Source organism: Ambystoma mexicanum, chromosome 14 (assembly GCF_040938575.1).
Source record: "Ambystoma mexicanum isolate Mex_15411 chromosome 14, UKY_AmexF1_1, whole genome shotgun sequence".
Lineage (NCBI taxonomy): Eukaryota > Metazoa > Chordata > Amphibia > Caudata > Ambystomatidae > Ambystoma > Ambystoma mexicanum.
The window spans coordinates 455,841,605-455,869,138 of record NC_090940.1 but is presented as its reverse complement, the minus strand read 5'-3'; positions in this window follow the sequence as shown (position 1 = coordinate 455,869,138).

Below are 27,534 nucleotides of genomic sequence, written 5' to 3'. Positions count from 1 at the left end.
TATATTTCTGAAAAGTAGACGAAATTCCAAGTTTAGGAAGGGCTCTTTTGCGTAGGTCAGGCAACAACTAGGGAGAGGAAAATGCCATAGATTGGGGGAAAAGCGGGAAAATGACCGAAAAAAAAGGTATGTGTTGGACATGGTTGGCTTGGTACAGCAATGGCTTCTATGAATTTTGAGAAAAGCAATGCTCCGCTACATTCCCCCGACTCTTGCAGTTAGGAAAGCACACATTTTTTGTAGTGTTTTACTAAACAAGCAATACCACAAGCCAAACACTGAGCCATGGTACACAGGAGCTTCATGCTCAGGGCCTGAACAGATGCACTTAGCAAATCGGGAAAACCAATGTGGTGAGGAACGGCAAGTATCCATTTTTTGAAAGAGCACAGGCAGACCTTTTCAAGGGTATGTGACTTGTGCAGGTTACAAAAGTGTATGGTGCCTAAAGCAGCGACTAAATGTAGGTCACATTTCGGAAATTAAAGGGTTGTGTGACAAAGGGCACCATCAAATGGGTCAAAACGTTATGAAAACCACACAAACACAACAAATGTTATACCTTTCTGTGTTCCCACAGGTGTCCCGATGAAAATGGTACCTCACATGTGTGGGTGCACCTACCTGGGCGCCAAGGGGAAAACCTAAAACACAGGTAACTCCAAGTCTTTTTTCACACCTGAATTTCACACTCTCACATCATACACATATGGGCCTCGGGGTGTCCAAGCCACCAAGGAAAACAGGGAACCCCATGCATTTCTGAAAAGAGGACACCCGTGGGAATCCACAGAGGTCTGCCTTGCGCATATTGCCCCAGTTTTTATTAGCCACAATCCCCGACAAAGTGTGATATTTGGTGTGAAAAAAAACACAATTTTCACTTTGTCTGGGGTTGGGGTTAATAAATGTTGTGCCGCTTCGCGCAAGTCAGACCTCTGTGGATTCCCAGGGGTGTCCTCTTTTGGGAAATGCATGGGGTTCCCTGTTTTCCTTGCTGGCTTCGACACCCTAGGCCCAAATCTGTAGGTTGCCCACATGAACAAACTGTGCTGTGGCGAAAGGCTTGGGGTTACCAGCGGGTTACCCTTTTCCTTTTGCGCCCCCAGTAGGTGCACCCACACGTGAGGTACCCTTTGGGGTGCCCCACAGCCCCCCCCTAAAAAGCTTTCCACCATTTTTACACTTTTTTCCTTTGGTAACCCAACTCCCCTTGGTGCAGAGAGGCACATTGATGTGCCAATCTGGCCCCGGAGTGCCCAAACCTTACTGCTCCACCCACTGGGGGGCCTGTCCCACAATTTCCTACTTGCCAAATATTGCTCGCCAAACGCTATGGCGAGTACAGATTTTGAGGCCTGGACACAACATTTATGTTTTAAATGTATATATATATATATATATATATATATATATATATATATATATATATATATATATATATAATTTTTTTTTTTTTTTTTTTTTTTTTTTTTAAATGGAGCTATAATTAACACACAAGAGGCAGTGAAGACATAACGCAATGGTGTTTTAATGGTGTTTTAATGCTATTGGGGGGGAGAGCAGGAAGATATTGTTAGTTATCACATAAAAGCTGATACCAGCATCTAAAAAAATAAAAATACATTTAAAAAAGAAATAAAATCACAAAAATTATATATTACTGGGCCTGCGATAGCAGCCCAGTAGTTATGGTTACGTTGCTAAACCCATAGGAAGAGCACTTTTTGGGTGGCTTATAACTTCGTCCCTCGAGACGAATCCTCACCAAACTTTGCAAAAAAAAGTAGTTGACCCGCTCAGAATTTTTTTTCCAAGTTTGGTAAAAAAGGGTAGGGGCAAAGTTATAGTATTTTTTCCATAGACATAATGGGAAAAAACTTTGCTCACGCCTACAGCCCGAACCGCTGGACGATTTTTCACCAAATTTGCGGCAGGAGCGGCGGCTTGGTGCCGAAAGCGTTCTTTTGTTAATTTGCTGTAAATCCGTCCAGTATTTTTTTTTAAACGACCAAAAGGTAAGTACAAAAAATGTGTGATATCTGTGTCCGGTCTGCGGACACACTTCCCTGTTCGGTCCGTGTACTGGCCTCTGATTGGCTTAGAAGGCAACGTGGTGTCCGCGGATATCGGAGCGCCCACTGATTGGATGATGAAAAGCGCAAAGTGCGTCAGATTTTTGGAAACGCCCACCATCTTGGATTCGAGGACAGCGGCCGGTGTCCGCAGACATTGCAGTAAAAACATATTAAAAAACACAACATTGCACTTGTCAAACTTATCAAATAATCTCTCGGGAGTTGAAGGGTGATGAGGATGGGATGGTATATGGCTGCAGGAAGCAAAAAAGCAGGTGTTTTTTGCTGTAAAAGTCAGCAAACAGTCCTGTGAAGTTCGCGGACACATCTGTATTACAGGGTTGGTGAAAAACAGTTCTTGGATGGCTTATAACTTTGGCGCCACTTAATGAAACTGCATGGAATTTAGCAAATATATTCTTGACCTGATTCCGAATGAGTCTGCAAAGTTTGGTGGGATTCTGTCGAGAGGGGGCAAAATTAGAGGGGGGTTCCAAAACTATTGTAAAGGCTTATAAATGTGGTGCAATTTGACAAATCTACACAAAAGTTTGCAATAAGATTTTAGATCTAGATATAAATGTTTTCGTAAAGTGTAAATGGATGTTGTCATGTGGGGGCTAGTTTATATGACTATTGTATGTGCATACATTTGACACATTTGAAAAAATATAAAATGGGTGGATTTCCAGCAAACTTGTGTAAGGAGCATTGGCAAGGGTATTACCCAAATTGTTCGTTTACAATTGTTCGAATTTAAAGGGTCACAATTGACCTTTTCACAATTGACCGTATATATATATATATATATATATATATATATAGGGTTTGGCGTTAGGTGGGGGGTTGTGGGGGGTTTCCCCCCACATATATGTTACAATTGACCTTCACAATTCGGTCAGTTGTGAAAAGGTCAATTGTAATTCGAACAGTTGTAAAACGAACAATTTGTATACAACCTTGGCAAGGACCTGAAAGCATGGTTTTGCAAATGTGCCCAGGTTTTATTTTTTGACAAGTGTCATAATGTAGGTACAAAAAATAGTGGTATACCTTTGGTGACAGAGGTGTAGCCTGTGGCCATGGGCCAGATTGTCATGGAATAAAGTCATGATCCGGACAATCTGGCTACTGGCCATAACCACGAGGGACAACACATGGGGTTAAAGCAGACATGTCCAACTGGGACTGGCTTTCTGGTAAAGTTATTCGAAATTGGGATAGGTTTGAAAGGGAAGAAAAATGTGCTTGTGGTAATATGGTCATGGAAAGCGAAGAGGGGCCCTGTATGGAATCCTGCCTTCCCTTTCTATGGTGGCCATCTTGGAAAAGGATTTTCCTTTCTACACGGGGACGCCACAGGTATCCCGGTGTAGGAAGAAAAATCCTTTTTTTAGCACCCCTTGTTAGTCTCTTGTAGGGACTTTTAATCAAAATTAATTTCACATGTGATGTCATCAATGACATTTGTGTTGTCATCTTTGATGTCCTGGGTGTTAGTCTTAGCAGTGCATGGTGGTGGTGCCAGTTATGGTTGCTTAGCTTACCAAAACTGGTGAATTTCTGGGGGTTTTCAGTTTTACTTGTAACCATAACGTCCCCCAACGTAGATATGATTAGCTGTCATTTCAGAGTAATTTTGTTTGTGCAGTATGTATGTTCTAGATAGCTACCCTATAAAACAGAATTTGTAACGTTTGACTCTATACGAGGATAACATACAGAGATAAAATGATATTTCTTCAGGGTTCAAAATTGCTGGGCGCTATTTAGCTCCTGCTTCTAGCCAAGGGAAGTATGGGTAGCTTGAAAACAACAGCTACTTTTGGCACCCCGGGCCAACTGGTGCATTGCAAACAGATATGTGATGTTAACTTTGAGTATGTTAATGAAGAATGATTAGGCACATCAAGGCATAAAATAAGCAGCGTCACATAGCAATTTTCTATGAAATTCTGTAGGTTTGCTAATTAAATTGATACTTGTGTACCAAAGTGAACCATTTAAGTTACCCTGTTCAATGAAAGCACTGCTCACCCTGAATTCCTCTCTGGATCCCAAAGCTCTTGCCACCCCCTTCTCTGTTCACTGCAAGTTCAAAGGGACTAATGGAGAGAGAGTGCAATAGTAATCATCTCCTTCACGCTTAAGTGCCAAAGGCCTGTGTGAGTGGTAGGCAAGATGTTTTTTTCTTTTTCAAACAATTGAAAACCAGAAGTATCTGGCTAATACTTTTATTAAGCTAACTATATCCCCTGCTGCAAAGACCAGTGTGTGTAACTTTATTAAAAAACAATCATGCAATTGCATTCCTAACAATTTTAGTTGTTGCATAATGCACAACTACAGTATTGCCTCTGTAAAACACTGCATAGTCTCCATGGCTTAAAGTAAAGTCAAGGTTAGTGTATCTGAATATCATACTGTTAACTAGATTTTTGTTGCTGGGGGAGGGGCAGGGGAAGATGCATCACATTAATGAGTTAACACTTACGAAAATGACAATGATCACACAGCTAACTGCTTTTAAGGGCAAATCTAATTCTGTGACCTGTCGGTTGCATTCTGTGCAACTGGCGCTCAACGCAGAAACGGTTTTATACCACATACCCTGAAAGTGTGATCCCAGCAAACTACAAGAGTCCACCTAGTTTGACCAGTTCTCTCTACTTAGTCTCTTACTTTCATTCCTCTTACATAATGAATACACTAGGCTAACTAGATGATTACGCAAAAGAACGAGCAACTGTTTCGTCCAAGCTGTACATCGACACATCAAATGCAATACCACACACTGTAGTTAGTCTCCAGAGCTCACCTTGCTCTATTGGTTTGTGGAGACATGCACCATTTTACAGAAAGCGCTTTTGCATTTTTTTGTCACCCGTTGCTATGGTTCGAGTGTAATTTTTTTTAGGTTGAGTAGGTAAACTAAATCACTTAACCTGCAGTTGTATTGGAATTATAAAGAACTTGCAAGGCCTGATTTGTCTCACTATCTTACTTCAGCGGTACACAAAAATAATGTTTTGATGCTAGATTTATATTTTGGATGCAAATAACTTCTGGTGACATTAAAAATATTGGTACAACATTGCTAATCAAACAGGTGTGTTTGCTAATCAATAAAATGTTAATTAGTAAACTCTGCTAATCAATTTTTAACAAATAAAATGTATGCCTTGCACATCCAGTACCCATTTAAACAAAACGGATCATACGTAATGTGCAAAAAGTTAAAGTTTGCCTCTCTTGTAGAACTTAGAATTGCGATGCGCTGTGTACTCACTTCTGGCTCCCCAGCAAGCTCCTGCCTACTGGGTGATGCCTGACACCCATGAGCTGGTTTTAGCTCCTGCTCATTGAATTTTAATTTTAAACCATGTATTAGTTTGTCTGGTCCTCAAACTGTTACGATTTTCTTTAGTACAATACCCCTGGAAAATCAGGACCATGCATCAGGTACCCCACATATTTTCTGGATGTAATTCCTAAACCCCGACATGGGATTTCATGGTTCCACCAGTGCTCCAGATAAGATTTAGAAGTGGTGGTATTTTAATCCCTATTTTTTAAAGTGGGGGTGGAGGGGTCAAATTGTTTTTATGGAGTAGAAAAAAAAGTAAGTTCCATCCAAAGTGGAGTAAAAATGTTTTCACTCTAAAACCAATGTATTGTAATAAATATTTTTTTGCACTAGTTATTCATGCACATTAAAATGTAAATTTGTACCTCCTTAGAACAGGCCCTAATATTAGTAGCGCTTCTTCTCGTGGCTCAATGTGGTGTACTGATCTGAACATAACTGCAGACTGTGTGAAGGAAAGGAGGCTCCTATGTATCAAGTTACTTATTTTTTTTGTTGGGAGCACTTTTACTCACCATTTCTTTTTTGGGGATTATTTACATATTTTCTTTTAGGGAGTAAAAGTGTCTGAAAAGATTATCTGTAGGGTTGGTTCCCACTTATGTTGGTTATGGTCACTGCTTGTGGGGTAGAGCAGTGTTTTTTCAAAAGGAAGAGGGAAAAACTGTAGACACAAAGAACAGTGAATACAGGTGAAGCAGGTCTGTTCCTGGCAGGTTTCTAATGTAAGTGGTCTTGTAGATTGTCCTTCTAAAACTACTGGTGGCCGCACTGCATGTGGATCTGTAAGGAAAAAAAAGGGGGGCATAAGTAGTGTGGGAGAGGCAGGTGCAAAACCTGTGGTGTGGATAGGTGTAGGTTGAAGTACCGTTCTGCTTTCTTTCTATAGGGTTGGTGGAGAAACCAGGGAGTAGCTTTTCCAAGAGGGAGCAGCCTACTACCCGACAGACAACAAGACAGTGCTTTGGATCTGGTTAGCCACGGATGTGGAAGAGTGTGAAGGGACTAAAGAGGAGAGCTTAGTCATGTTTTGGTTAATGTTGATATGCTAATGGGTAGGCCTGTGGCAAAGGTCTGTTGGGGAGGGGCGTGGGTTGTAATGTGGTAGGAGAGCTTAGAAGGCAGTCCATTGGTCAGGGAAAGGCAGGAGTAGGCCTTACAAGGGAAAATAATCTGCAACCCCACAATCTTATCAGTGGCCTCTTGCAGACGGATCCCATTTCACAAGCTCTCATTGTCAGTCTCAGTCACTCACTCACCGTCAGACTCTCTCATTCAGTCGCTCTCAGTCTGTGATACATTATATCCTATGTGCAACAAAACAAGAACCTGTGATTTGGTAGATGAGGGAAAGGGGCAGTTAAATAACTCCACTCAATTACCGTAAGCACATGCTAAGGGTTATTATCTCTTTCCATCAAACCCATCTTTGTATCCTCTATTGGATCCTGCATCTTGAGCTTAATATATAGTTTACACTGTTAGACCTGCCACAGAACCCTTACAGATATGAGGCCCAATTCACATCTAATGGCCTCTATGGGTACTCTCAAAATCGACCACATCTAATCGGTTAAACCACTGTATGTGGTCTTCACTGAGCACCTCAAGCCAATACCAGATGCTTGGTATTATGCCAGTCCTGTATATCTGAAGGTAGCCCTCTATTGAATGGCGACTCGTACTAGCAAGGACCTGTTTGGTAATATTCTACTTCCTTATTTGTTTGTACTGTCTTAATAGGGTTAGCAAAGGTAGTCATGCTGAGCTATACATATGATGACAACCTGAAGAACTTTCCCATTTATTTCCCCAATTAAACTTTGATTTACTACTTCGAGGTGCTCCAATTACCATCACCTTTGTTTTTGTTGAATTGATCTTCATATTATTTTCTATAGCATAGGTGTGCAATGTTTCAATTGATCGCTGCAGGCCAATAGGACTGCTATCCAGGACCACAGTGTTGTCCACATAGGTGAACCATCTGATCTCTTCCTTTCCTAGCACAGTGGAGTTTCATCAAGGGTTTTAGCCATATCTGCTAGGCATATATTAAACAGTACTGGTGCTAATACACAACCTTGTCTAAGCCCTATGTTTGTCTTTATGGCTCTTGCTTATTGCTTATGGTCCAGTAACAGGATAATATATATATATCGTACAGGCAGGTCCTGGAGGAACAATCACGTTTACCTCTCCATTCACATTTCGTTCAACCCCAAATCCCGTTATTTGTGGGAGCATGTAAGCACGGTCAACTTGCCCAAAAGAAGCACTGTCAGACTCAGAAAGTATCAATAGTAGGTAAGACACTAACGAGGCAAATATATATATATATATATATATATATATACCTAGCTCCAAAACTATGGAACGAGCTTGCCCCTGCCCTAAGAGCAGAAGGTTCTCTCCCTGCCTTTAGAACAAAAACTAAAAACTTCTCACTTCAACTAAAACTACCACTACTATTTGTTGGACAATTGTCCTTTGCAATTGTACATTAATCATGCTGATATGTGTTTTTAGGTGTAAATCATGCTGATATGTGTTTTTAGGTGTAAATAAGTTTTTGCCACCTACGCGGGCCCAATATTATGCGAACTGGAATGAGTCACTGAGGATCAAGCTTCCAACTTTTTCCATACGCAATTTCGCTCTAAGCTAACCTTTTAGCACAACGCTTATTGAATGTAATCCACTGCACGCAATAGTTGCCTGGGGCATTTCCTCTCTGGAAGTTCTCTTCACTGCGAACGTGGTGAAAGTTGTGGATCAACAAAACACTCTACCGTGGTCCCAAGAAGAAACCATGCCCATTCGAACATATCAACAGATAGCTTGCCACGGGAGTGAGGGGGGCGGGTCTGGCTATGTGCACGCTCCTATTAAGTACTTTGGTAACGACCTGGGTGGAAGAGGATGTTCAACATATATTAAAAAAACAACACAAAAAACACAAAATCTGTTGTCATCCGTCAGTCTCTTGAGGGGGGCGATCATCACCCACTCAGAATAATGAGAACCCAGCCTTGGGTGGTTTTCTGGCATTTTTAAAGTTATCTATTCTGGGCTTTCTAGCAGATTTGTCATTAGGCACCTCCGATTGTTATAAACACCACCTACCTATATCCAAAACATCCTGTAATTTAACACTGATAAACAGGCTTCCCATTTTAGCTTCCTGGCAAACATACTGGGCATAACATGAATAGATTAAATGAAAAGGGAACTACAGTGCCAACTGCTGAGCTGTAATGATCGGGCAACAGGAAGAACAGGTAGTGCCATCTAAGGCCTAAAATCTATGAGGAGAATCGGAGCCCCTTTATAGCATAGCCCTTGGCCGTTTGCATTTGTAGCTGCGCCCTGGGACATTGCAATGTGGGGACAGCCTGCTTACATTTTTTGGAACGTCATTGCAGAAACATTTGCCCCCCCCTTAAAATGGCAAGAGATTACTGAAACCATGGTCCTTTAACGGGCACTTTGCGAAGAACACCTGTCAGCGACAGACTTGACTTTGCTCCACTTCAGTGCATCTTTTGCATGGGTGGCTGCCATTTATGGTCAGATCATCTGCCCTGACAAAACGTCCACTTATTTTACAGCTCAAGAGTGTTCTTTTTAGATCAAAACGCTGGCCAGGTCCACAGCACGTGCACCGAAAGTCACTGAACGCCAGGATGGCTCTGACCTTGCATTGAAAGCCAGTGCAGCGAGTTCACCTATCACATAAAAGCCATGCTACAAATCACAGATAAAGATGCCAAATCTGCCCTTTTTCGAGCGGCTGGCAGCCATCATTGACATTTTTTCGAACGAGCAGACCCCCCCCCCCCTTCCACCGCACAACAAAAGCCTGACTACGGTGCATGCCAATGGAGGGGCTTCTATCCACTGCAATTTCTGGCACATTGTCACAAGATAAAAGTAACACTGAGACATGAGATGCTGGAATTAAAATGAACCGGAAAAAAAAGTCATGACTGAGCATGCGCAGTCAGCCGGATTTATCACGAATATTTATGTGTATGTGAAATAAGTGCATTATTAACGTGATAATGTTGCACTTACTTCACATACACGTACATATATATTTGTTATGTATACTTTCATATGTTTTGCACATTTAGTGCTTATTAGAATCCTGGGACTTTATGAAACACAGTGTCCGCTGTGTTTATCTTCCGGCGTCCGGTGGATTCGTGAGGTTTGCATCCGTTTCCGAGTAGCTCTTAACAGGGCTTCTCCGTGTTCTGTTAGTTCAGTGAGCCTGGCTCACATCAAGTTACAGACACAGCACCCCTGGGACCCCACAAACACAGGGACACCACATTCCTGCTGTCAAAAAATCCTATCCTTTAAGTACTGACTGAGCATGCGCACGCATGCTCAGTCAGCAAGATAGGATTTTCTGACAGATAGGAAAAAGTGACGTTACACCGGCCGGGATCACTTGGCCAGGGCAGGAGACATCGGCTCCTCCCGGTGGTTACGTCTGGGCAGCCCTGGCCCGGACTGAAGAAAAACACACTACGCCCCTGCGGCCATGGAGGCCCCCAGCAACGAACAACGGTCAACTTCATTAGCAGGGCTGCTCAACACAATTTCGTAAACCACTGAGGGGTGCAGCAACACATAGGCACTGCAGTGGCCAATGTGACCCCGACACCGCGTTGAGGCTGGGGCGGGCAGAACCCGCAGTGACAACTTGAAGTGCAGTGAGGTGGGGCCGCAAAATCATACAGCACCCGTCTTGGGGTCTACATCTGTGGACAAATTTACCATATTGCATGCCGCACACAATGAGAAAGAGCAAAGCAGGCATAGAGAAAGATACCTAGGGACGTCCTCTCTACCGAGGAAATCCTGCTCTTGGAGAGCTGGTGCTTGCTGCAGTGGGTTTACAGTGCCCAATATCCCGATAAAATTGGAGAGGCAAGTGTCGGCGTGGATATACCGCGTCCCAGAGACGGGGAGGGTGGTGATTGAAGGCGTAGCCTGGGACAGGTGCTTGCAGTGGATGCTGCACTAATTCAACACTGTGGATCCGAAGAGCTGCTGTGATTGCACAAGGAAGTACAGGAATATGTCCTTGAAACACTTGTGTATAGGCGCGTTATAAATGCCATATATCATATCCCTATCATATCATGATGCATCAGGGTTGATCCAACCCACGTCAATAACATCGAAGGCCACCTATCACCATTGGGCACTCGTGCAGATAGAGGACAGCAGTAGATAAACCTCTTCCCCAGAAAAATAGAGCAGGAAAGAGGGGGGAGGTGGATAAAAAGAAACAGGGGCCAGACTAAGAACGTGGGAGCGGTCGGACTGCCGGACAGGCGACGAAGGTGGACACAACATCAGTTTGCTTCTCCTCAACAATTGAAGGGGGAAGAGAGCAAAAGTCTAGCAGCACCTCATGAACGACACAGGTCACATCATCTGCGTTAAGGATACCCACATGCACTGACCATTGGCATAGACAAAACCACGGGCAATCCCAGACACTGCCCCCATACGATCAGGGGTTCTAGTAAGAACGTTGGAGTGGAAGTCGTACTTGTCAAGGGGTAAAGGTGAACATCACACCAATCTACTACTTCAGGACAGCACTGCATAAGGAGAACCCTTGCCTGCTTGCTAACTCTCTGAAACTGGTCCTGGAACCAGTAGAGCAGGGGCCATAAGATAGTCTGTAGGCGACATTTGTCAAATGCAAAAGAGATGAGCACTGGGAGAGAGCACTAACTGAACATAGCACATCCATTGTACACAACCCTCCAAACAACAGAGATGTCCAAGTACCGCAATGGGGGTAAACAGCACCCTCCCAAGCAAAAAACAATAAAACCAATGGAGGACATTCCGTAGGATCAGAACCAGACGGCATCGCAGGACCAGGCAACATTAAAGTGATGTTCAATCAGCTACAAACCAGCATACAGTCCATGGATGGGAAGTTTGACACCCTCAACTGCAAAGTCGAACACATGCAAGTTTGCATGGATTAACACGGTTAGAGGCTGGACAAGGTGGAAGGAAGAGTGTCCAGAGTGGGGGATGAGTCTGCAGTGGTGGCCAGTGATATGACAACAGATGAGACGGGCACAGAAGGAGCTCACTGAGAAACGGGACAATCTAGAATCCAGATCGCAAAGAAACATGGAACCTCTCGTAGAGGAGATACTGCGGGAAGCACTGGGGCCGGTGGGCTTCTCGGCGGTGTACATAGTTGAAAGAGCACAACTGATAACCAGTAGAAGGAGACCGATCCCAGGTGCGCCGCCCCACACGATCATAGCCCGCATGTTGAATTACTTTGACAGAGATGTTGCTTTCCGCAAAGCTCAAGAGAAGGGGATGATGACGGTTAGGCAGAATCAAGTGCAGTTCCCTTAGGGCGCACTACACCAGATTAGGACTACAGGTGAGAGCAATAAATCCCCTTTGGTATCAGCCTGTACCACAAAGATTTAGTTGATAGCTGTGGCTGAGCAGTCAGACTTATCTCAAGAGGGAGATGAGCAGTATTCAGGGTTTACACAATAGGCCTACAGTACTATGGCACAAGAAAACACTGACCAAAGCTTTGTATTAAAAAGTATATATATATTTATTTTAGACACGTCTAATAAAACATATGTATCACAATTATCAAGCAAGTTAAATTAAGTCCAAGGAAAAATATACACACTCCCAAGTTTAACTGTAGACCAAGTGAACCAGAGTGAAAACTGAGCAAAACGGCACAGTGACAACTACACATAAGGGATCCTCTAACAATTCCTCACAAGGGAGGGAAAACACAAGGTATCTAGAAATAGTTTCTTATACACCCTAGCAACACTTCCCATTAGTTTGTGAACCAGTTCAGCAAGACAGTGCATCAGTATAGGCAATACTTAAAATGAAAACTGAGCAAAATGACATTTCACAATATTTAGAAAAGGGAAGGAAGGGGTGGTTGTAAGACCTAGGTGCACCAACACAGTTCTCAGTGAGAATCAATCTAAAGAAAGCAGATCTAACAAATGTGTCCAGAGTCAGTAGGCCTGTGCCAGAGTCAGTTGTACAGGGCAAGGGCCCAGTAGCAAAATGTTCTTGTGGCTACAGTCAAGTCTTTGGTTAACGAATTTGAAAAGGTGGTTGCAGAAGTTGAAAAAAACAATGTTAAGAGAGAGGGGCGGCCAACCCAACAGGTAGGTAAAGGATTTAAAACACCTCTAGTACCCTTAAATGAAGAAGTGGATCCTGCGGTGGCGGTTGTTCTTGGTAGTTCTGGCAGTTTGGGTGATCCAGCAGAGGAAGAGAGGCTCTCGTCGTGGAGGAAGGTTCGAGTTACTGCACTACCCAGGGAAGAAACCAGCTGCGGTGCTGCCGACGAAAGGTACGCTCCTTTAAATCACGGTCCGGGTGGACTGGTGTCTGGCTATCCGGCCTCCGAGTACAGGGTACGGGAGATTCGACCAAGGCAGGTCCGGGAATGCGATTGGCAAACTGGTTGGCCCCACCAGCTCAAGGGAAGAAGGCTCTTGCAGATGAAGATCTTCTCTTGTCGTGTGGAGAAAAGTGGTGAGACGCTGCAGCAGGGCTTCACCCGTGGATCAGTCATTGCAGATATCTCTGGCTTCTCCCCTCTTTGGCTTCTTAGTTCCAGTGGTGACGTCTTGCTCTTCCAGTCCTCAGGACCCTGATTTTATGCAAAAAGATCCCCATTCATACAGCCTAGCTGTCACTCACACAGTGGAGTGGTCATCTTGGCGGGAGACCCTCCAGCCTATCAGGATAGAGTGCGACATGGGTTGCAGAGGCAACCCGGTCCAGGGGTCCTACTCCCCCTCCCACACAATGGACCCACCCCAGACTCAGTGGCGCCGAAAGGAGGGCTTCTCGGTAGAAGCCCGCCTAAAGGATGAACAAAGGATCCCCGACCTGGGTTAGGAGTTTAGAGAAAGACACGAGAAAGAAGTTATATTAAAGTTCTGGCAAATAAAACGTATCGGAGTCAAGTTAATATTAAAATGCACCGGCGGGCGGTATGTTAGAGCCTGTCAGAAAAAGTGCTAGCCTCGAACCATGGGAAAATCCCATAGGGAAATATTTGCGGTGGAATATTTATGGTAGTAACCACTGCCACCACCCAGAAACTTTTGAGAGAGGGACTATACGGTACCCTCTCGAAAATGAACATAGGGGAAAAACTATTAACCCCATTCCAGTACCTCCATAGTAAGATGGGTTGTACTGGTTTAGTTCATAGGATTTTACTAGTGAAGTCAATGGGGACTTTACATGCCCTGGGAGACAGTAGTCAGTCCCAGGGTATGGAGTCTGTTTGGGGGTCGCTACGACACCCCTATGTCACTGCACTGAGGGTGCTGTGTAACACATGTGAATAAAGATGGTTCCTATGGGGTTGAGAAAGATCCCATAGGCATTAAACACAAAAATAGCCTAGAACACACATAGAAAAAAATGCCTAAGAGTGGGAAAAAGAGTCTCACCCTTAGCAAGTAAAAAGAAACAAACCCTTCAAATCCAGCAAAGCTGCTGGGGGACTCTATAGGTAAGGGAAATTAGCCATAGAATGAGAATTCTCCCTAACAGTGACGTACAAAGGAGACACGATCAAACTCTTTCCGGACTTCTCGGACAAAGTGCAAGCCTCTAGGAGAACATACATTGAAGTAAAAAAACAATTGAGGGACAGGGGCATCCATTACGCCATGTTGTTCCCGGCTAAGCTGCGCATTGAACATGAGGGATGAGCACTTTCAAACTCTGAAGGAGGCCACTGTCTTCCTAGAAACACTACCAAGGAACCCTCAGTCACAAGTGGACAATGGATGAAATTCCGCTAGATGAAGCATATCCTTTAATAACACACGACACTCAAATCTGCTTGGGCTTATATTTCAGGATGCTGGGGCAACCACGCATCCTTATGGGTGGGGTGGAGGGCTGGTCTCATAGCTAACCCTCGAACGGAAGCAAACGTTTATGGTTGGGGTCGGTAGAATGCTGATGAGTTGGGTTAATCAGCCGGGGGGGAATCAGGTGAATGGAGTGTCTGGGTTGCTGGCAGAGAGTTGGGGGCGCCTGCAGGTCACTGATGAATTGGGGTTGTCGATGGGGGACAAGAATGGTACGAATACCACAATACATATGTACTGGTCTGAGTTTAAGTGGTGCGAAAGAAAAAAAAGTGAGGGGGACAACAGATCTGAGAGGTCATTGTACTAGAGAAATTCATATCCTAACAAAGGGCAATGGCAACCCTTAGTTTTGTTACCTGGAATGTCAGTGCACTAAACTGCCAGTCAAAGTGTCGGAAGGTCCAGCTGTACATGGATCAGCATCAGGTCGGGAGTGCCTTTTTACAAGAGACCCACTTAACATTGGAGGCAATGGGGACTTTACATGCCCTGGGAGACAGTAGTCAGTCTCAGGGTATGGAGTCTATGTTTGGGGGTCGCTACGACACCCCTGTGTCACTGCACTGAGGGTGTTGTGTAACACATGTGAATAAAGATGGTTCCTATGGGGTTGAGAAAGATCCCAAAGGCATTAAACACAAAAATAGCCTAGAACACACATAGCAAAAAATGCCTAAGAGTGGGAAAAAGAGTCTCACTCTTAGCAGGTAAAAAGAAACAAACCCTTCAAATCCAGCAAAGCTGCTGGGGGACTCTATAGGTAATGGGAAATTAGCCATAGAATGAGAATTCTCCCTAACAGTGACGTACAAAGGAGAGCATAGTTGTATTCAAATTAGATAAACTGGACTCGTATTAGCATGATTGCAAATAAATCAAATAGGCTAGTCCCACATTAGCATGGTTGCAGGTAAGTAAATCAAATAGGCTAGTACCACATTAGCATGAATGCAAACAAATCAAATAGGCTAGTCCCACATTAGCATGGTTGCAGGTAAGTAAATCAAATAGGCTAGTACCACATTAGCATGGTTGCAGGTAAGTAAATCAAATAGGCTAGTCCCACATTAGCATGGTTGCAGTTATGTAAATCAAATAGGCTAGTACCACATTAGCATGGTTGCAGGTAACTTTAACAGGAACATGGCCTCACTAAAGCAGAGGGGAAATATATGAATACTGTATGTCGTGACTGGAATAGCCGCAAAAGTACGAGAATGAAAGTGAAGCTCACGGGCACACAGCCCCACTAAAACAGCGTGAGAGACATGAACATTGTAGGTCAAGGCAGGAATAGTGCATAGGGATGTTACATTTTGTAATTGTGAAATAAAGACACTTACGAGAGAAGCACTGGATTTTGGGCAGTCCCTATACCCGAAGGTGGGAGAAAGAGAAGTGTCTTGTCAAGTAATCCTGAAGGGATTTGACATTTGAAATAAAACCTGAGGAAAGTACAAGAAGAAGCAGTTTTCTTTATCAAGGGGGAGAGTGAAACCCAAGCAGAAGAGAATTATAATTTCTACCAACAGACTCCATCAGAAGATTGTGAAAACGATACCATTGTGCACGTCACAAAGTTTGAGACTGTGAGCAAGTTTACTAAAGATGGGCAAGGGAGAAGCTCACACCGAAGATATTGTACAAGCCCAGCCTTTTTCCTTTAGTTTGGTATTTTCTAAAGCAGTAGGGCCAGTTAGGGATTAGGATTCAGACAGAAGACCTTTACGTTGGATTTGATATGCACCCTTAATTTTAGTTTTGTTAATGTAGGGAACTTCCCTCATAACAATAGGGCAAGTTGGGAGTTTTCCTTCATTTGAAGAAAAAATCATTTTGAACATGTCATTAAGTTGTCAGACAGCTTCTGGTTCACCAGTCCACACAAGCAAAGAACAGAACACTGGTGACGAAGGTTGGGTAATGTTATGGTAGATGAAGGCGAGTCCATGGGTGCCCCGTCGAGATCATTGAATACACTGCCAGTGGCCCACATATTCCCATTCTAGCCTAAAACTGTACCCACTGCAAATCTACCCAGATAGAAACTATAGCTGGCCCAGCTCACTATATCAAGGCCATGAAAGAAACAAATTAATCTGCAAGTACTACAATTCTGCCACCTCTTGTGGGAGATGATATGCACAAACTCTGCATATCAGTGCCGAAAACCGGAGGAACCGACGACCATGACACAAACCTTGGTGCTCTTGAGTCCGTATTTCTTACTGAGACTGAGCATATTTTAATAAGTGTTTGTGATGAGACAAGTACACCAAGCCATAAGTGAATCCATCGACACCTTTCACACAGACCTGGTCACTAAATGTACAACAAATAGTGGGATGGAGAAAGTGAGAGCACAAATTATACAAGAGTATTGGTCTACTAGGTCATAGGCATCTCAAATTAAGGCAACCACGTGTGATGTTCGACGGCATTCTAAAGCTGAGCTGATCTCAGGAGCTCTCTCACATGCCAGCTACTCACACGGAAACAAATTTAGCTGGCAAATATGCATCTGAAACAAAAGCGTGGCACCACCATAGACCAAACTGGCATGAAGGACGCTTATCAAAAGAAAGCAACCAAGTTCAGAGTACTAAAACCTTACAGCAGATATGGCTAATGTGGCAGCAAACTCCTTCATGAAGGTCCATGCCCAGAGAATGGAAATACATGCTCATCCTACAGAAAGATCAGTAATTTCTCATATGTGTGTTTATATATTGCAAGAGTAGAAAGGAAAGCAAGACTACAGGGAGGGCCTACAAAAGGTATGGCAGACCCAGAAGGTTGCATTGCAAGCTGTACCATCGGGCACACAGAATGAGGACGATGCTAAGGTCAATGTTATATCTCTGGCAGCAGTCACTAGGAATACACAGAGGTCCTGCACGAAATATAAAGTAACCTTCCAAGGCCACAGGTGCATTTGTTAGTCATGACCAGGGACCATTTCCGATAGCTCAAGCCAAGGTCTAAGCTAAGGACAGTGCCTACCAGGATATATGTATATGTCAGCCTCGCTCTAATCCAATTCATGGGCACATTCCAGGTAGAGATACAAAACAGCGCACATGGAGTATGCACCAAGATCTTTGTGACAGAGTGTATCACTATGATGCTGGAAATGCATCGGAGGGACAGGGCCTCCGTATCCTTGTCCTTTTATTGCTTTTTAATCGTGTGTTCTGTCGTGTTTTCCACGCAAGAGTTCATGTGGGACTCCTGGCGGTGCAGCTCTACAGACCCTTGGGATACCCTTATTGCACCCTTGGGTGGGAGTACAACCCTGTACTCCTAGTGTATGTTTTTGGGTAACTGTGGGTGGCCCACAGAGCAGGGTACGGGCTGGTGGCAGCTCCGTGCTGATTTGACAGGTGCCCTGCGCATCCTCCAATTTGGGATGCCCCGGCCCTGTCATTGGAATCAGTAGAGTCCTGATGGAGACAAAATGGCCCCCGTGGCCTCTTGCCTTCCATCGCCTGTTACCTTGATTTTCCCAAAGTCCAGGCAAGCCCTGACTCTGTCCCTTCCCCCTGACTGGCTGTTGGGTGGAATTTCCATGTATGGTAGTGTGGGGGAAGTGCCGACCAGACTGGCTGGAGCCTTCCCAACGACCGTATGTTGTGGGTACGCCCATGGAGTGGGACCTGGGTGAATGGAGTGTGTGACGAATACGCATTCTGTGTTATGGGTGTCTAATATCTGGTGTTTGACACAATGACTGAAACAGCCCTGCCTGAAACTGGTATGAATGCAGTGTGTAATGCTGAATAGCTGAGGTCTTGTTTGAATCCACATTCTGTGTTGTGAGTGTCTGGATGGAGAAGAATGGCCTGAATGCACTGTGCGCCTGATTGGCTGACTGACTGCCTGTATGCCCTTCTGAGTGATTGGTTGTCTGAGTGTGACCCAGCAGAATGAATGGGAGATCAATAGTATATCTGGGGGCCTCCCACTGCTAGAAATCGTTCAGAAGCTGACATTGAAACTGATGCTTAATCCTGAAGTCCCTCTGGAAGAGAAGAATTGCTGTTGCTTTACTTTGTCGATCTGAAAGCTGTCATATCTCCAAGAACTAATGCAAAAAAGGACCTGGTAAGGAGACCTCTCCCCGAGCTATGAAGGAACATGGTGCACTGCTAATCTTTGCCAAAGCTCCCTGGAAGCCAGCCTATGAAAGACTGTCAACCTGAGACAGGAACCGCCGACGAGAACGAGCAGAAGCACCCAGACATCTGTCCACCGTCCACCGAGATCCAGGAGGTATCGCTGTGACCTGGTCGAGCAGAGCCGCCGTGCTCTACTGCCTAAGAACACTTGATTCAAGGACTCACTTGTTCATCGCCGTTGACCGCCTTCGTCCCGCCGGAGAAAGTAAAGGTCATCGACGACCAAGGAGAATCCGCCGGTGGGTTTCCCGCCACCTGAAGGCCACAGAGATGCCGGATCACTCGACACCCTTGTTTGACCAAAGTTCTTCATAGACTCTTTGCAGTCCTGAACTATCGACGACGAGGTGCCCTGCACGACTCATCCTCGCAGGACGTCCACGACCAATCGTAGACTAGCACAGCCAGGACTGAAGCTGCTACCTAAACGCCGTCGTTCACCATTTCTGCCTTAAAGGGAGCCGCTCAAGAAGGATCCGTCGACGACCCGTCGTCGAACTCTGCGATTCCAGGTACATTGGGGTGGTAGAACTATTTAGAAGATAATAAGACTCTTGTGAACGATATATGGACTGGGCTTGTGTTATATCTTTATTTACAGGTTGTTGCCCAGGTGGGGGGATCCTCACACAGAGCTGTGTCTAGATAACAGGGCTCAGTATTCTGCCTATCGTTTTAACCAACCTGCTTTCCTCCTACGTCTATTGTTGGTTCCCTTTATTAATTGATTTGTGTGACATTTGACCACAGTAAAGTTGATGCACTTTAATGAAATCTGATAGTAATTGTGGTACCATGTAGAACTGTGTATATTTGCCATTGTAGATTAACTGAGCACAAAGTGAGTTATTGTGATTGTGTATATAATCTTGAACCTTAATTAGATAAAGACTGTGTTTTAACTAATACAGGGCCTCATCACGAGTTGGGCGGTAGCGCCGGCGTTATTAGCCCTACCGCCAAACCCCTGGCGCTAATAGCGCCGGATCACGGGTTTGGCGGAACGGGTATTGCCCATTCCCCACTGTGCCCATTCGGGAATTCCCCATTCCCCATTGGGCTCAATGGTGAATGTTCGCTCTCTTACCGCCGGCGGATTTCCCGCCGACGGTATGAGCGCGAAATTTTGGCAGATTTCCCCCCAGCTCAGAGCTGGGGGTAAATCTGCCAAACCAGTGATTTGGCGGACCCTTAAATGCGGCAGTAACAGCGCTACCGCTGCATTTAAGGGTTACCGCCCAACTCGTGATGAGGCCCACAGTTTGTGGACATTCCTTTGGGGGTGCTTGGGGACTACACTGTACTCAAGAACCAGCCTGCATCGCCTCCCGAGAAGCTAGCCCTTGATTCCTCGTCCATTGCTACCATAATAGAGAATCTTGGCTGGGGTCCTCTGTGCCTCTCCTCTACCGTATAGAGAGCAGGAGTACAGACACCCCCCACCAGTGAGTTTCTTTACAGTCACTGGTATGTTACTGAGCTTCCAAGCAACCAAAAACCATGTGCTGTTGCTCTTTGTGAAAAGCTTCTATGCATGTGAGTTGGGGCACAAGCTGGTACAATTCTCTAAACCGTTTGAAGGTTGTGGCAAATAAATGATCATCCACGTTGACCAGACCATACAACCTTGACACACTGATGCATTCCTTTCCATATATGGAAAGTAGTGAAAGCGCTATACAAGCAAGAAAGCATAGGTATCATAAACACGTAGAAGGGCCTGCACTATGAGTCTCACAAGTTGTAATTGCTAAAAATGTCAAAAAACCAGGGAGGCGAGAATATATGTGGTTGCACAACAGAGCCATCAGGCAAGATTGCCACACAGCGCCCACTATGTATTTCAATGGTGCTTAGTTGTGCATAAAATTGCACCTGAATACAGGATATCATCCACATTCATTAGACCCAGACTACTGCTACATCACCACCTTCTACACACACACATAGGATTGAGGAGATACAAGAGACTCTGCTGCGGGGTGTTATTGGCTGCTGAAGTGTTCCAGGATATGATTTGCCAATTCATAGTTTGCCTCCCCAGCTTAATCTATTTTTTAGAGATGCCAGACTCATACTTGGCATCATATAAAAACAGGACCATGAGCAATTCAAAGCATTGCTAAGCCATCTTCAAGAAAATTGATAAACGTGGCAAAACATCACTTCAAGGGTAGGTAAGAATTTTTTGAACATATCTTATCCAGGGAAGGAGTGTCAGCTGACCCTATAAAAGTCCAACACACCAAGTCTGTCTTGCCACTCACAAGCGTAATGAAGATATGTAGTTTCTTACCAATGGTGACATCCTGCAGCCACTTCATAACTAATCTGGCAACAGCACCACTCTGGAAACTTCTAAAATAATGCATTGAATGGAAATGGACAGATGATCAAGAACAAGCTGCCTTACTCATAAAAAGGGCCTATCAGTTGCAACCACGAATGATCATAATAAAGTCACTGAACTAATGGTTGATCCCAGCCACTGGATGTTAGGCTAGTTCTTAATACTCTTGAAAAAACCAAGCTAATGCCTCAATTTCAGCAGATGGCAGAGACAGCTTTATTGTTTACTTGCAAGGCAAGAAATATAGCATCCAACATCTACAGGGAATTGGCAGCTCTAATAGAACCTTCACCTTTATAGGTCACTAGCCACCTGACAGATTCAAAACCGAACAGCTTTCTGGAACCAATCACTATCCTTTTGGTTGTAATATCTGCCCCCTACCAAGACAATACATCCTGTCATTCACATCCAGTCCTTCCTGTGATGAACCCGATGGAGTCGTCACTGATTTCCCAGCGGTGACCTCCTCCTGTGTGGTCAGGGGACAGCAGCCAATACCTGATCCTGACCCGGTGGGCGGCTTTATGAGGGAGGATCACATGGGGGGAGACAGCCTCCAGAGACATGTCATGGCTTCATTGGGTGAGACATGGTATCCCCCATTTTCTCCTGAAAATAACCCTCCCACATCTAATCACTATGTCCAATTCCACCTGCAATTCATCAAGAATCATTCACCATTTAAGAATACTGAATATGTCTATTCAAGTCATCTGAACCAATTCCAAGATCTGGACTTTATGTCCCAGAATGACCAAAGCACTGGGAAGAAGAAGAATTGAGCCATGCAGAATGAGGAAATCCCAGGCACAGCGAGCATTCTAGTGTTTACTCATACACACCGGTGCCTGTGAAATTTAAAGTTTAAAAGGCAAGTCAAGCAGAACATCAATGTCTGCTGCTGGCGGGAGAGAACAGCGTCTTTCCGTGAGGTTGAGGATACTGAAGGGTGAGTACCAGCGTGGTGGAGCCATGCGGCTCACCAGTAAAGAAGGAGAAGACTGCAGAGCGAGGAAGACATGCTCCAAGAATACCAGTAGCTGGCGAGGGACTCCTGGGCGTTCGCAGGTGTTCAAGATGAGCGCTTCCCTTACCGGAGCGAAGCAGGCGCTGGAAGTAAGAGTCGTGAGACCCGAAGAGACCAGGCAGAGGCAGCCATGAGAAGGAAGCAAATGACATCTCTTCTCCGGTTGAACACGGGAGCATAAAGCAACACCAACTAATGGCAGTGAGTCGTCCCAGAGGCTGTGGGGACCCTGGTCATGTTGGCAGGTATGCCAAAGGCAAGTGAAGGATCAACAAGCAAGTGAGAGAGAAAGAGTGAATGTACTTGATATAAAAAGAGGATACAAATTGGAAATAAAACCCTTACAAACAGATAGGAGCCAATTGCACGAACAAAGGAAAACCCAAGATCGGATTATGTATTTGGAAGACATATTTCCTACCAAAGTGTGTATGCAACTATGGAAAAGGGCAGGATCCCATGTGAATAAAAGAAGCCCTGGCAGGAGAGTATACCAGGCAACCCTCACAAGTGTGTGAAAATAGGAAGTCCTGGCAAGAGAGTATACCAGGCAACCAGAACTGTGTTGTTTAATAAGAGTAAAGAACTGTGTTGTTTGACAAAGCGGTCATGAGAAGGAACTTCAGGACTAGGAAAGGATTGTATGAACCAGATGTTCAAGAGAGATATAATTTTCAAGACAATGTTTTTGCGTCAACATTGTTGTGAGCCACTCGCTTTGTGGCTTCACCAGAGCGAGAATTGGATGGGATTCAGATGGCCAGAGGGACATAAAGACAGGGCGTCCTTGTACGCTGACCTCTCTTGGTGTATTTGGGTGATCCGATACGAACCTTCCCCATAGTGACGCAAATGCTCGTCCGATTTGGTGACTTCAGTGGGCTGAGAATCAACTGGAACAAATCTATCCTTTTCCCGGTGAAGAGCGGTACACAGGCCATCCCCCAGAAATGCCCATATAAAGTGGAACCAAATGGCTTCCGATATCTGGGGATTTGGATATTGGAGGACTTGACACGCTACGCAACCCATAACCTCCAGCCAATTATAGACCATTTTAAAGACTATGTCCGCCACTGGAGACTTCTTCCCCTGACACTTATGGGTAGAGCCGCCCTCTTTAAGATGATCACCCTACCTAGATTTCTTTATGTATTTCAAAATGCTCCGCTTGAGATTCGAGATGATGAATTTGACCGCCTTGACTGTCTACTTAGAGAACTCATATGGGGAGGGGGACAGCCCCATATTGCACTGGCCATGCTCCAGAGATGGGTCTGGGAGGGAGGTATTAGCGTGCCCCGTCTCCGGGCCTACTGTTGGGCTTCCCAACTGGCAGTGGTCAACGACCTACTACACGGGGACCGGGAGCTGCCACATATAGGGGCCGAAATTGCTGCCATTCACGACACAGACCTATTAGGCCTGCTCTATCAGCCCCTTCACAGACCCCCACCACAAACAATGGCAGCACACATTTTGGGGGTCTAGAGACAGGCACACACCTTTGTGGGATGGAGGGACAAGATCACCACTGCACAACCCCTGTGGCACAATAGTAACCTGGTTGAAATGGGGAAACTCAGACCGTGGCCCAAATGGGAGGAGGCCGGAATCACAAATATCGGGGATGTCCTGGTAGGTGGGGAAATCACCTCCTTCGAGGCACTGTGGCTGAAATTCCAGCTCCCAACAACCGAACAATATCATTATACTCAACTGACTAACGCCCTGCGGACACACATCCAGATGGACTGCGCTATTCCCGGGTACACACCCATAGAGCGCAATATATTCCCAACATATATCCCGGCTAAATGCACTTCTACATTATATAATGCCATGTCCTCCTTTGTCAATCCGGAACTCCCTCATCTTAAATCCAAATGGGAGGAAGATGTGGGAGCCATAGACCCGGAGGATTGGATCCAGATCCTAATGCACCCCAGGGAGATTGCTATCTCATCCATACTCCGCCTGGTGCAACTAAAAATCCTACTCAGAATATACTATCCTAGAACTATGATGCACAACTGGAAGCAAGCCCCAAACCCGAACTGCCTCCAATGTGGTGGAGGGGTTGGAACATTCATACACATCCTCTGGGAGTGTCCTCAAATCCAGACCTTCTGGGGTGAATGCTGCAATGAGCTATCCAGAGTGCTAGGCCGCAGTATACCACTAGATCCGAAAGTGTTGTTATTTGGTACACCCGACGAAAACTCTGCTAATAAATGGGAAGGACTGCTCCCATCGACGGCTGCAGGACTGATGAAGCAAAACATCGCACAAAAATGGGGCCAGAATCCCCAACACTGGATCAATGGGCAGACGATATGGACACATTTGCAATGTTGGAACACAGAGTCTACAAGGAAAGAGGCTGCCCTACTAAAGCCTTCAAAATATGGGGAAAATGGGAAGAACTGGAATCTCAGTAATTTCATGATGCCCAGAGGAACACGATTGAATCGCACATGGATATGGCTGCATGTGGAATGGAAACCTACTGACTCTAATCATACTTTCACTTACTGATTCGTTCTTTGAGTGCATATGTTTTGACCTTGTTTCTTTGTTTTCGTTGACTGTGATTGTTGTTTAAAACCCAATAAAATGTATTATAAAATAAACATTGTTGTGAGCCAAGAAAGGCACAAGGAACTGCTGAATGTGAACTTCAAATATATTGTTGGAGCCAAGAAAGATACAATGAACTGTTGAATGTGAATCTTCAGAGAACCAAGATAAAACCAGGTGGAGTGAACCATCCTCTGGAGCAAGGACCTATATACTTGCAGAACTTTTATGTTGAAAGCCAGTTATTCTTCTTTTTGTCAACACTTTCCCAAACCTTCCAAGGTTAAAGATATTTCCTATTTCACCTTAGAGTTTAGTTTTGGTGTGAAGGTCAGAATAGAACTTTGGACACAGGACAGTTTTCATTTTAGACATCCTGATGCACACAAATCCGTCGTTTTAGTTCAGGTTGGGAAATTCCTCTCAGAGCAGGGCCACAGAGGCATTTTCCCAACCCCTTTTATTTTCAATAAAAGTCTTTAACTAAAAAGACAGGGCTAACTTGTCAGTTTCATTCCTGACTTCCAATCCATCAGTAGCTACAGCATGTTCTATTGGGTTTGATGTGTGTAGTAGCAGGGGATAGTTGAGTCAACCCGGAGACTGAGTTTTAATACCAACAGACTTGATCCTGCTACGTCAACCTAGAACTTACATTAGACTCTCCTCTAAATCAGGCCTAGCTTGGCGATTCGACATAGACGTTTTAGCAGGCGTTACAAATCCTGATTATAGGGGCGATATCAAAGGCTTAGTTCAGAACAGTGGAAAGGAAGCATATCAAGTAAAGGCAGAAAAAAAATAGCACATGGAATTCTAAAGAGGGCTCTATTTCCCAAGACAGATGAAATTAAAAACTCTGATAAGAATGAGAGGGGGGAAGCAAGGGTTTTGGAGAGACAAACAGACACCACCCCTGCTGTATCTGAGGTACCTCCACCCCAGACCCTTGGAGAGGAGACAGAAATTATTACAGACTTGGCATTTGCTCAAAGGAATGATCCCTTACATGCAGAGCCTTTCCTTCAGGTGTTACCCGAGGAGGAAGGTTGAGAGAAAGCAGGGCCATTTTCTTTCTTGAAAACTGGGCTGCTATATAGAGGAGACATTAGTCCTGATGGTAATCATTAGTCACAAATAATGGTCCCTAAGAATCACAAGAAAATAGTATCAGTGAATGCTCACTCCCATCTGATGGGCGGTCACTTAGGAACCGCTAAAACCCAAGCCTACATTCTAAGCTGTTTTTATTGGCCAGGGATCTGTGCCATTGTGTGAAATGCATGGGGTTCCTTGTTTTTCTTGGTGGCTGTGACAGCCCAGGCCAAAATCTGTAGGTTGTCCATAAGACCAAAATCCTAAAAATGTCCTCTCCCCAAACCCTTTGGGGATATCAGTGGTTTAGCCATTTCCCTCTGTGCTCAGGTAGGTGCACCCATACATGTGAGGTACTGTTTCTGTCGGGACACCTGTGGGAATGTGGTAATTTATGCCATGTGTTGTTGGCGGCGTGTTTCAGTAGTTTCCTGGTGGTAATTGTCTGAAAATGTAGCTTTTTTCCCTACATTTTGGAGATTGCAGGGCCTTGTGGGTAATAAATTCTAGGGCGATTCGCACAAGTCAGACCTCTGCGGATTGCCATGGGTGTCTTCTTTTCAAAAATGCATGGGGTTCTCTGTTTTCCTTGGTGGCTGGGAAACCCCATGCCCAAATCTGTAGGTTGTCCACAAGACCAATATCCTAATAGATGTCCTCTCCCGCAACCCTTGGGTATACCAGTGGTTTAGCCTTCTCCCTTTGCGCCCAGCTAGTTGCACCCACACGTGTGGTACCGTTTTCGTTAGGACACCTGTGGGAACGTGGTAAGGTAGGACATTTGTTGTTGGCAGCGTTTTTCGGTCGTTTTCCTGGTGGCAAATGTTTGAAAATTGTGTTTTTCCCCTAGATTTTGGACTTTGCCGGGTCTTGCGAGTAGTACATTCTAGTGTGATTTGTGCAAGTCAGACGTCTGTGGATTCCCAAGGGGACCTTCTTTTAAAAAATGCATCGGGTTCTCTGTTTTCCTTGGTGGCTACGACACTCCAGCTAAAATCTGTAGGTTGTCCACAAGACCAAAATCCTAAAAAATGTCCTCTCCCGCAACCCTTTGGGGATACCAGTGGTTTAGCTTTTTCCCTTTGCACCCAGCTAGTTGCACCCACACATGTGAGGTACTGTTTTCATTAGGACCTCTGTGGGAAGGTAGGAAATCTGTTGTTGGCGGTGTCTTTCGGTGGTTTCTTTGTGGCAAATGTCTAAAAATTGTGTTTTTTCGCCCACATTTTTGACTTTGCCGGGCCTTGTGGGTAATCCATTCTAGGGTGATTTGCGCAAGTCAGCCCCCTGTCGATTCCCATGGTTATCTTATTTTCAGAAATTCATGAGGTTCCCTGTTTTTCTTCGTGGCTGCGACACCCCAGGCCCAAATCTGAAGGTAGTCCACAAGACCAAAATCCAAAAAATGTCCTCTCCCCACACCCTTTGCGGAAATCAGTGGTTTAGCCATTTCCCTCTGCACCCAGGTAGATGCACCCACTCATGTGAGGTACCGTTTCCATCGGGACACCTGTAGGAATGTGGTAATGTAGTCCATGTTGGCAGCGTGTTTCGGTTGTTTCCTGGTGGCAATTGTATGAAAATTGAGTTTTTACCTTACATTTTGGACATTGCCAGGCGTTGTGGGTAATAAATTCTAGGGCGATTCGCACAAGTCAGACCTCTGTGGATTGCCATGGGTGTCTTCTTCTCAAAAATAAATGGGGTTCCCTGTTTTCCTTGGTGGCTGGGACACCCCAGGCCCAAATCTCTAGGTTGCCCCCAAGTCCAAAATTCTAAAAATATCCTCTCCCGAAATCCTTTGGGATACTAGTGGTTTAACCTTTTCCCTTTGCACTCAAGTAGGTGCACCCACACATGTGAGGTACCGTTTTCACTGGGACACCTGTGGGAATGTGGTAATGTAGG